Source organism: Crocodylus porosus, unplaced genomic scaffold (assembly GCF_001723895.1).
Source record: "Crocodylus porosus isolate Cpor-Errol unplaced genomic scaffold, CroPor_comp1, whole genome shotgun sequence".
Lineage (NCBI taxonomy): Eukaryota > Metazoa > Chordata > Crocodylia > Crocodylidae > Crocodylus > Crocodylus porosus.
This window is the reverse complement of record NW_017728909.1, coordinates 50487097-50499029: the sequence shown is the minus strand read 5'-3', so window position 1 is coordinate 50499029 and position 11933 is coordinate 50487097. Positions and strand designations below refer to the sequence as shown.

Sequence of the window (11933 nt, the reverse complement as noted above, 5' to 3'; positions counted from 1 at the left end):
TGTGTGTGTGTGTGTGTGTGTGTGTGTGTGTGTGTGTGTGTGTGTGTGTGTGTGTGTGTGTGTGTGTGTGTACACAGTTTACACTAGGCTTTAGGAGTAAAAGAACATGGGAACATACAGCAGGAAGGTACCTCCTAGGTCACTGAGGTCAACCTCCTGCTATTGCCATGTCAGGAAACCACATCATATAATCTCTTCCATAAACTGAACAATTTCAGTCTTGAAAGTTCTTAGATTCCCCCCTCCACACCCCAGTACTCCTGTTGGAAGGTTATTCTCACTCCTTTGATAGTTACAAGCTTCTTTCTAATGTCTAACCTAAATTTATTCATGGTCAATTTATACCCATTAGCTCTTGCAACAACATTGCCCTTTAACTTAAATAGTTCTTTTCCCTCCATGGTGCTTACCTCCAGACTGTATTTGTAGACAGTAATCATATTCTCTCCATGCCTATGGTTTACTAGGCCAAATAAGACAGCTTTCTTACTCTGCTCTCTTAAAGTAGGCTCTCCATTCCCTTGAACAATGAACACGTTAGCAGCATCTCATTTCATTTCTACCAATTTGAATGTATACTTCTTTATTAAAGGTTACACATACTGTAGTAGATGAAATCTCACCAGTACCTTGTACAATGGCATTAAAATTTCCTTACCTGCACTGAAAATACCTCACCTGATATTTCCTAAAAGTGCATTTGCCTGTTTCATAACCATATCTCTATGGTGGCCCACAGTCATCCTGTGATTGACTCACATGCCAGCATAATTTTCTTCCTTGTTCCTTCTAAATGATTAGCTCCCAACTTATAGTAGAAATGCTTATTAACTCCCTAGTACATGACCTGAAATTTGTATAATTAAATAGATCCCATTTCTATTATTCCTGTCCTTAAGAATAATAGAAATGGGCTAGTGACAGAAGCTAAACATAAACCTATTTAAGTGATCAGAAATTGGTTTAAACCTGTAACAGAATAGCAGCTTAGTGCACATAAACCAGTTTCAAAATGGATGAAACTGATTTAAGATAAACCTGGTTGAATGTAGTATCAGACTTAACTGACCTGGGTCAAACCGATTTATGAAACTTCTGTCCCAGATCCCTTCCTAGTTCAAGTTAAATCAGAGTCCCCCAGAATCCCAGCATGGTTTCCAGCCCTAGGCTAAGCTGTGCTGTCTGCTCCAGAGAGCAGGGCTGCCCTGCCCCTCTGTTCCCTAATGGGAGCAGTGAGGGCTGGCTGACAGGGGAGGGGAGTGGGGCAAGCCTGGCTAGGGATGCAGTCCAGTCTATGGGGAGGAATACATCCCCCTCCCCCACCCCCCAACAAACCCCAGCAGGGTTCTGGGGCCGGGGAGGGGAATTAAATACCCCTTCCTCTGCTCAAACTTACTGCTGGCTGGCTGCAACTGTGGACTACAAATCCCAGAAACACCTAAAAGCAGGAAGAGGAAGTGATGAGCAACCCTGCAGAGTCCTGCTACTGTAATTCTGTACTACAAATCCCAGAGACCATGGGGCCAGTAGGAAGAGGAAGTAAACACACAGCCAGAGAGCCGTGCTGTAGTGCCCCCAAGCTTCTGGTCTGAGCCACTGTGGGCATGTGGCTGCATTACCTGAATCAAAGGTAAATGTTTGTTCACTTATGTTTCAATTTAATATGTACATCTTAGACTAACCTGCAAAGACTGAATTGATTCAGCCTTGAGCTTCTTGACTATCTGTACCTAGCCCTAGAGCAGGGGTCAGCAACCCCCAGCATGCATGCTGAGCATGGCATGCAAGGCCATTTTGTTCAGCACACCACAGCCAGCCCCAGCTCTGGGTAGCTGCTGCCAGTGACGGAGCCCGGACTGCTCCCAGCAGGCCTTGCAGCATCCCAGCTGCCTATAGCCAGGGCTGGCTGCAGAAGGCTCCATACTGGTGCGTGCAGGCACCCCTCAGAGTAGGAGGTGGGGGAGGGGCCTGAGGCAGCGCAGCCCCAGTCTCTCCCCCACTCCCGGCACAGAGGTGATAGCAGGGTTCCAGAGCCCGGCGCACCTGTTTCTAGTCAACCCAGGCCCTGGGCAGCTGCAACAAGCAGTGGGCAGGCTGCAAACAGTTACACCAGGCTCCACAGCCCCGGAGCCCAACACAGCTGTTTGGAGCCTCCCGGCTGCAGCCAGCCCCAGCTCTGGGAAGCTGCTGCCAGCCAGGAGCCAGGGCTGCTCCCAGCAGGCAGCTGGGATGCTGCAAGCCCTCCTGATACAGCCTGGGCTCCAGCAGCTACCCAGAGCCAGGGTAGCTGCTGACAGCCACAGAGCCCAGGATGAGAGGCAGGAGCTTTGGGTGGGGGGCAAAGGGCACAATCAGGGCATCCTGCCATGTACCCCTTGCCCTCATTTTGTTTTTCTGGCATTCAAGCACTCCAGCACCTTCCAAGGTAGGCACTGTGGTGTTTTTCAGCACTGACCAAAAAACTTTGCCTACCCCTACCCTAGAGGCTGATCTAGAGGGAAGGAAATTTCATAGATTTCATAGAAGTCAGGGCTGAAAGGGACCTTGAAGATCATCAAGTCCAGCCTGCTGCCTCAGGGGCAGGAAGTCAGCTGGGGTCAAAGGATCCCAGCAAGATAAGCATCCAAACGTTTCTTGAATGAGTCCAGAGTAGGTGCCTGCACCACTTCTGGAGGGAGTCTATTCCAGGTCTTGGGGGCTCGGACAGTAAAGAAATGTTTCCTGATGTCCAGCCTAAAACAGTTTTGGAGGAGTTTATGACCGTTGGTCCTTGTTTTCCCTTGGGACGCTCTGGTGAACAGACGTTCTACCAGATCCTGATGTTTACCCCTTATGTACTTATAAGCAGCCACCAGGTCCACCCTGAGCCTGCGCTTTTCCAAGCTGAAGACTCCCATGGCTCTCAGCTTCTCTTCATAAGGCCTGTTCTCTGCCCTCTGATTATGTGTGTGGCTCTCCTTTGGACTCTCTCAAGCTTCTCGACATCCTTCTTGAATTGTAGAGCCCACAATTGGATGCAGTACTCCAGCTGCGGCCTCACCAAAGCCAAGTACAGTGGGAGAATGACATCTTGAGACTTATTTGAGAAGCATCTATGGATGTAAGCCAGAGCTTTGTTTGCTTTACCAGCTGCAGCATCACATTGGTGGCTCATGTTCATCTTGTGGTCAATTATGACTCCCAAGTCTCTTTCAGCCATGGTGCTAGCGAGTGTAGCACTGCTGAGCCTATAAGCATGCTGCGTTTTTTTTCCCTGAGGTGGAGTACCTTGCATTTATCGGTGTTGAACATCATCAGGTTTGTACCCACCCACTTACTAAGTTTATCCAAGTCAGCCTGGATCACTAGCCTGTCCTCAGTGTGGACACTCCAAAGTTTAGTGTCATCGGCAAAATTGGCCAGTATGCTTCTGACACCTATGTCCACATCATTGATAAAGATGTTAAAGAGAACTAGTCCAAGGACAGAGCCTTGGGAGACACCACTGGTCATGGAGCACCATGATTATTCGCTACCATCGACTACTACTCTCTGGATCCGACCTCGGAACCAATTTCCCAGCCATCGAACTGTAGTGTAGTTGAGGGCAGTTGGCCAATTTTTCCATGAGGAGATCATGGGATACCCGATCAAAGGCTTTTTAAAGTCCAGATATATAATGTCAATTTCTTCTCCCTTGTCCAGGTGATATGTCACCTGGTCATACAAGATAAGATTGGTCAGTCAAGACCTACCTGCAAAAGATCCATGCTGGTTGTCCTTCAGGATGTTGCCATCAGCCAGGTTATCAAGAAGGGTCTCTTAGATAATTTTCTCTAGAATCTTACTGGGGATTGAGGTCAAGCTGATTAGCCTGTAATTCCTGGAATCTACTTTCCGCCCTTTCTTGAAGATGGGTACCACATTGGCCTTCTTCCAGTCTTCAGGTACTTCACCTGTGCACTACGAGTTTTCAAATATTTTTGCCAATGGTTGGGCTATGACACCTGCCAGCTTCTTGAGTACTCTAGGGTATAATCTTTTAGGACCAGATGACTTGAAGGTGTCCAGCCTCTCAGGGTGTTCCTTTACTAGGTCTACACCGATGCTGGGTATAAATACCCCCTCACCCTGGTCTTCCTGCATCATGCTAGGCAGGGTGGTCCCTTTGGGCTGATGAAAGACCAACGCCAAGTACCCATTAAGCAGGTTGGCATTTTCCTGTGTGTTGGTTATCAGTTGTCCCATTTGGTTCAGCAGGGGTCCAATGTTACTGTTGCTTCTTTTCCGACTCCCTATATATCTGAAAAAGGACTTTTTATTATCCTTGATATGTGAAGCCAGATGGAATTTGGTTGCAGCCTTGGCTTTTCTGATTCTCTCCCTGCAGGTACGGACCAGTACCAGTACTCCTCCTTGGTGGTAATTCCAGCCTTCCATCCTTTTTAAGTCTCTCTTTTAGGTGTAGGAGTTCCCTGCTGAGCCAAGGGGGTTGCTGTGCCCTTTTGCTACCCTTCCTCCTAGATGGGATGGCCATCCCTTGTGCTGTCAGAATCACTCCCTTGAGGAACAACCGCTCCTCTTGGACTCCTCTTCCTGTTGAGACATGGTCCCTTAGGGATTCGACAACAAGCCTCCTGAGCTTCTCAAAGTCAGCTTTCCTAAAGTCAAGGACTCAGCATTGCTGACTGACTTGCCTGCTTTGAGATGGATAGTAAAGGTAATCAGCTCGTGGTCACTATCACTCAGCCTTCCATTGATTCTTAGGCTACCGACTAGATCATCCCCTTTGGCCAGTACCAGGTCCAGCAACGCTTTACCTCTTGTTGGCCCATAGACTTCTTGGGTCAGGTAGAGATCATCCACGCACGTGAGGAAGCTTTGCGACTGATAGGATTTAGCTGAGTGTTCTTCCCATGAGATGTCTGGGTAGCGTGCAGCCTCAGCCAGTTCCATGGCAAATTCCTGGTCCAGCTCTTGTTTCTGGTTAGAAAGTCTGTAGTAGACTCCTACTATGGTGTCCCCTGTGCCACATTCTCTACGTATTTTAACCCAGAGGGACTCCAGTCATCCTCCCTGGGTGCTAATGTCAATTTTCAGGGATGTGTAGCTGTCCTTGACATGGACAGCTACATCCCCACCCCTTTTATCTGCATAATCTCTCCTGTACAGGGTATAACCATCTATACTTGTGGCCCAGTCATAGGTGGAGACCCACCAGGTCTCCATTATCCCTGTAAGATTGTAGTCATTCTTGTTTAGTAGGAGGGCCAGGTCCTCCTGTTTATTCCCCAAGCTCCTGGCATTGGTGTACAGGCACATAAGTGTCCTATTGGGGACCCTTGCCTTCCCTACAGATCATTCCAGGGCTAACATAGGGATGGGTTCCTTTAAGTGCCTTAGCCTGTTGGATTTCCAGAGGTTACCCAGTGGGCTTACAGTAGCAGTAATCCCTGCGAACCCTGGTGGGCTTAGTTTAAAGCCCAGTTCTGAAAGTACCCTGGAGCAATAGATAGATGTTCCTCAACATGACAGGAAACTGAGGATCTCCAGCAGATGGCTCAAATGCTAGAAGCATAGGGAACAAACAGGAGCAACTGGCCCTACTGCTTTCCAGTAGGGACTATGATATCATAGGGATAACAGAGACCTGGTGGGACTCTACCCATGATTGGACCATAATTATAAAAGGCTACACCCTGTGTATGAGAGATCACATAGGGAAAAAGGGTGGAGGTTTACTTCTGTATGTAAAGGAGCAGTACACCTCCTTGGAAGCTGAAATTGGTACTAAGGAAGGGTGACTTGAGACCCTCTGGGTCAAGATACAGGAGGGATGTGGCAAAAAGAACCTAACTGTAGAAATATATTACAGACCTCCAAATCAAGATGAGGAGCTAGATCTGGAATTCTCCAAAGAACCGAAAGAGGGTGCAAGAGCAAAGGATATGGCCATCATGGGCAACTTTAGCTACCCAGACATCTCCTTGGGAAGAATACTTGACTAGATCCAACTAGTTGCATAGATTCCTGACTCATGTCAATGAGCTCTACTTGTCTCCAGAAGTATATGGGCTGACCAGAGGAAATGTAATCCTAGATTTAGTTTTGACCAAGGGGGATGACCTGGTGAGTGATCTGATGATAGAGGGCAACAGTGACCACAACACTATCACTTTCACCGTCCATCATAAGGCTGGGAAATCTGTCAGTATGGTACAAATTCTTGACTTAAAAAAAACTGACTTCAATAAGCTAAGGGCTTTAGTGATCCCTATGGAATCACGGGCTGCAGGGGAAAAGTGTGGATAAAGAGTGGTCATTCCTCAAGGACACAATCCTTGGTGCACAGAAATTGTCTATATCTGTACACAAAAAAGGTGGCACAGGGGCCGGGAGCCCATTTTGGCTCAATAGGCAATTTGCAGATCTTCTGAAAAAGAAAAGGGAGGCTTACCAATGATGGAAGCTAGGAATAGGCTACAAGGAGAACTACATTTGGAGTGACAAGGAACAATGGTAATAAGCTCATGGAGAATACATTTAGGTTAGAGATCAGAAGGCAGTATTTTACAGTTAGGGTGGCCAAAATCCGGAACCAACTTCCCAGGGAAGAGGTCCTCGCCCCTACCTTGGGCAAATTCAAGAGGAGGTTGGATGATCACCTGTCTGGGGTCTTGTGAACGCAGCATTCATTCTTGCCTGTGGCAGGGGGTCAGGTTAGATGATCTGTTCAGGTCCCTCCTGACCCTAGCTACTATGAAACTACATAAGATTGGCCCACACCTGTAGGAGCCAGATTAGAAAAGCAAAGGTGGTGACCAAATTCAGATTAGCAACTGAAACCATTACAATAAGAATTCCTTCTATAGGTACATAGGTAACAGGAGGAAAACCAATGGAAATGTGAGACCACTGCTCAGTTCATCTGGACATCTGATCACTGACACAAAGGAGAAAACTAAATTCCTGAATGAGTACTTGGCATCTGTATTGCACCAGTTTAAGAGTGACAGCCTGTCGAATGCAAATATGACACAGAATAGTCATAGTAGGGATGATCACCTACCAACAGTCAATGTAGAGCTGGTGAAAGAACAGCTAGAGCGGCTGGATATCTATAAGTCAGCAGGACCAGATGAACTCCATCCAAGAGTGCTGAACAAACTAGCCAAAGTCATTTCAGGACCACTGGTGAACCTCTTTGAGAATTTGTGATGCTCAGTCTCCCAGAAGACTGACGGAGGGCCAGTGTTGTGCTCATCTTCAAGAAGGGGAGTAGAGAAGAACCAGAGAACTACAGGCCGATCAGCCTGACCTCAATCCCAGGAAAAATCGTTGAAAATTTTCTCAAGGAGTCTATATGTGATAAGCTAGTAGAAGTCAATATTCTGAAAGACAGCCAGTACAGTTTTGTCGTGGGTAGGTCATGTCTGACTAACCTGGATAAGGGAGATCAGGTTGACGTCTCATTTAGTTGGACTTTAGGAAGTCCTTTGATTTTGTGTCCCATGAGGCTTTCAGGGTAAAACTAGGAGACTATGGGCTCAACAATTCAACAGTCAGATGGGTTGGAAACTAGAGCTATGTAAAATGGCACTGTTCTGTTTTGCCTTGAGTTTCAACAGTTCCACGGAACAGTGTTCTGTTTTGAGTTTCATTTTGATTCAAAACAGCTGTTCCATTCCCTTCCATTGAAACAGAAAGGCTGTTTTGACACTTTCAATGCTTCGCTGGGGATAAGGAGTAAGCCCAGGTGGGCTAGATCATGCTGGAGGTAGGGAGGCAGCCCAGCTGGACTGCCTGCTCATCCCCTGCACTAGATTGCACCGGGGTGGGAGGCAGCCCACCCAGCTGGGCTGCCTTCCACCGCCAGCGCAATCTAGCACAGGGGATGGGAAGTCAACCCAGCTGGGCTGACTTCCCACCCCATGCTGGATCTTGTGCCAGGGATGGGAAGTCAGCCCAGCTGGACTGACTTCCCATCCCCAGCACTATGGTCAAAACGTTTCAGCTTTTGAAACATTTCGACTAGCCTCATTTTATTTCGAGGCTATTTTGATGGCATTTGTTTCATTTTGATTTTGCTGTTTTGACCTCAAAATGAGTTGAAACAGTATCCAAATGAAATGGCCGGCAAAATTTCACACAGCCCTATTGGAAACTGGCTGCAGGGTCAGAGGCAGAGAGTACTAATAGACAGATCTGTGGCAACCTGGCAGAAGGTACCCAGTGGGTTCCCCTAGCATTCAGTACTTGGACCAGTGCTTTTCAACATCTTCATAAGTGATCTGGATGTGGGGGTGAAAAGCACACTGGCAAAGTTCACCAATGACACTAAGTTGTGGAGAAGTGCAGCCATGCATCAGGGTAGGCTGACAATCCAGGCAGACCTAGACAGATTAGTCAGATGGGCAGACCAGAACCAGATGCTGTTCAGCACTGAGAATTAAAAAGTGCTGCACCTGGGGAGGAAAAATCTGCAACAAACTTACAGGTTCAGTGGTGCTACACTAGCTAGCACCACATCCAAAAGGGACCTGGGGGTCATAATTGACCATAAAATGAATATGAGCCACCAGTGTGGTGCAACTGATCCATCTCAAGCAAAACTAAGGAAGTTATTCTCCCGCTCTACTTGGCATTGGTGAGGCCGCAGCTGGAATACTGTGTCCAGTTCTGGGTGCCACACTTCAAGAAGAATGTGGAGAAGATTGAGAGAGTCCAAAGGAGAACCACTCATATGATTAGAGGCCTGAAGAGGAAGCCATACAAGGAAAGGCTGACAGGCTGTTCAGCCTAGAAAAGAGAAGAGTTTGCAGGGATTTGGTGGCAGCGTACAAATATATCAGGGGAGAGCATCAGGGGTTAGGCAAACACCTATTCACCAAAGCACCCCAGGGGAATTCCAGGAGCAATGGTCATAAAATCATAGAAGAAGTTTTCAGACTAGATATAAGGAAAAACTTCTTCACAATTTGTGTGGCCAGACTCTGGAATAGACTCCCAGCAGGGGTGGTGCAGGCACCTTGGAGATCTTGAAAAGGAGACTGGATGCACACCTTCCTGGAGTTATTTGACTCCACCAGTCTTTTCTGCCCAGAAGATGGGGGCTGGACCCAATGATCTCATGAAGTTGCTTCCAGCCCTAAACTTCTGTAAATCTGTGATGGGAAAAAAAATGTGGCAGGCTCATGAACAATACACCTATATGAGAAAGGAGACCTGTAATCTTGTTCCATAAATCATTCGCTACAAACAGGTCACTCACTGGCCTCTTCATACAACAGCTTTCTTTTTCTGCAGCTTCAAACACTTCTGAGTTTTACTTGCTGGGCTGATTCTCTGATAAAGTTTAAAACTCATCTGAGATCATCTTATCCCTACCCTTAGTTTACATCATAATTTATCTTTGTCCTTGCTAGTCTTTATTACTTTCTGCAACTATTCAGGAGCTCAGTAAAACATTCCAGACTGGTATGGGGATGCCACAGAAAACAAAATAGGATTGGGTGAAATTGACTGTTCTGTTATAGAAAGCTGGTTTTTCTTTGTGAGAAAAAGTGCTTCTTGTGCAACTGCTTTTGCAAGGTCATTTACAAGAGAGGCTGACTGCCCTGAACAAACAACCCCTGCATACAGGTGAGTCTTGACCTGGCTAGTTTTACAAGGTGATGCAAACAGTGAGATGGAAGGTTAAGATTGAAGACAGGTTGAAAAAGATCAAGATTAGAGACATACACCCATTTTTTAAATTACAGGAGATGTTAGTCAAAGTAGCTGAACTGAGAGATGGTGAGGACTAGGAGACCCTATGCTTTAGATCTCAAAAAAGTTATTAGTGAAACAGATCCTCAATGGATTAAAATTGGCACACCACCCCCAAGTCAATGGAGATCTGCTGATTTATCCTGTCTGAGGGTCTAATCCCTGGGGGTTTATTCAGTATACAAAATAGGTAATGAATGAGGCAGGGTTGAGTAGCACATACTTACAAAACTTCAGAAATTAAATCCAAAGAATATTATCATCCAAAGGCTGAAGTTCAGAGAATCCCCAGATTCTTTGATTTGCTATGTAAGAAGCAGCAATTGAATGCCAGGAATTTTAAGGCCAAAAATACTATGTCAAATTATATTTGGTAAGCACAGGGTTTTTATTCTAAAGAATGTCAGTCTAAAAACATATGCAAGATTATTGGCTCTTATATTGGGCTGCTGTCTTTTATATTGGCTCTATAAATGTTGTGGAAACTTTACTGAACAAAACATTATCCCGATAAAGATTATAATGCTGGAGACATATTTTTTCCACTCCTTGTTCATTGTTTCCTCTTTTAATTGAAGTCCCACAAGAAATAAATCACATTCTGAAAATCCTGGTTTGGGAAAGAAAGTCAAATGTACAGTACAGCACTGTGAGTCTCCCTTTTCCTCATGCAGCGTTCTTAACATTGGCAACTATGGGGCCTACTTTGTCCCATACAATAAAGAAAAAAGACTCAGCCACAATAAATATCCCATACAAACATAAGCAATGCAAAAAGGACAGAACTAAGTCTAGCACTCAAAATAAGGCCCATACAACCTCAAATCAGTCCTGTGTGCATACGCAATGAGAGCCCTTAATTATATGAAAGCATGTGATTTTTGCCAACGTACATGTGCCTCATTCAGTACAGGCAGTCCTCGACCTACGGCATCTCGACTTACAGCAATTCGCACTTGTAGTGCTCTGCCATTTACACCCGTGTTATTACTTACGGTGCTGGATCCTCGCACTTACGGCATGAGAGCAACTCAGGCGGCACACAAACATACATACATCACCCAGTCAGTCTGCTTCCTGGTATGCTCCGGCACATAAGTTTCTTGTATTCTTTGATTCTTAATGCATGTTAAGCTTTTTTATATATTCAGTCCTGAAAAATGGCTGATAAAAGGAAAAGGCAGCGCTTCAGAGATGGTGACGGGCGCTGCACCCAGCCACTTGGCACAGGCTCATGGGGCTGGAACCACTGCCTGGGAGCACAGGGCTCCTGACTCTGACCCCAGGCAGGGCGGGACGGGCCATGGGAACCATTCCCAGGGTGGGCAGGTTCCACCTGCACCCTGGTGGCTTCAGTGTTTATAGTCATTTCTATAAAAAGTTGGGCATCAGGCCCTTGGTCAGGAACGTAACCCCCTATTATAACATAGTTTTCTATGGAAAAATCAGATTCGACTCACATTATTTTGACTTACAGCACCTTTTCCAGGAACATAACCCACTGTAAGTGTTAGGACTGCCTGTATACAGAATAACTAAGTGGGGTAGGATTGAGTGGAGCACAGGACTTCAACAGACAGCATTTTTAAACTGTTAGTCTGGGATCACATGAATGCAAAAAATGAGGCTGGAGTAGGTAGCTCCATGAGTATCACAGCAGCTCCTGTGCACAGGAAACCCAGTTTGTTTATCTAATGTTGGGGGTGGAGAAACAAACCTGTCTCCTTGGGTGTCCTATAAGTCAATCTGTCCTATAATGTGTTCTTTAGTTACTTTCATCACAAGTTCACTAGATATGAGGTCAGGCCAGGACCTCTATCCAAACTCTCTGGGTAACTGGTTCCAGTGCTTCACCACCCTCCTAGTGAGCACATTTTTCCTTATATCCAACTTATACCTCCCTTGCTGCAACTTGAGACCATTGCTCCTTGTTCTGTCATCTGCCACCACTGAGAACAATCTAGCTCTATCCCCTTTCCAACTCCCATTCAGGTAGTTAAAGGCTGCTATTAAATCCCCCATCAGTCTTCTCTTCTGCACACTAAATAAATCCAGTTCCCTCAGCCTCTCCTCAGAAGTCATGTGCCTCAGCTCACAAACCATTTTTGTTGCTAAATCACTTTTTCGAATCAAGTTCACACACGTATCGTATTAGCTAACCTTTCTGCATATCATCCCAAAACTGC

General features: G+C 46.0%; 1 long non-coding RNA gene across 1 annotated transcript; it reads left to right on the top strand.

Annotated features, from left to right (window-relative positions):
• Window positions 1-373: 373 nt before the first annotated feature.
• LOC109308222 lies at window positions 374-11266 on the top strand. The gene is made up of 3 exons (XR_002100552.1): window positions 374-385; window positions 3208-3210; window positions 11104-11266. It is a non-coding gene; the product is annotated as an uncharacterized LOC109308222 (long non-coding RNA).
• The last annotated feature ends 667 nt before the right edge of the window (window positions 11267-11933 follow it).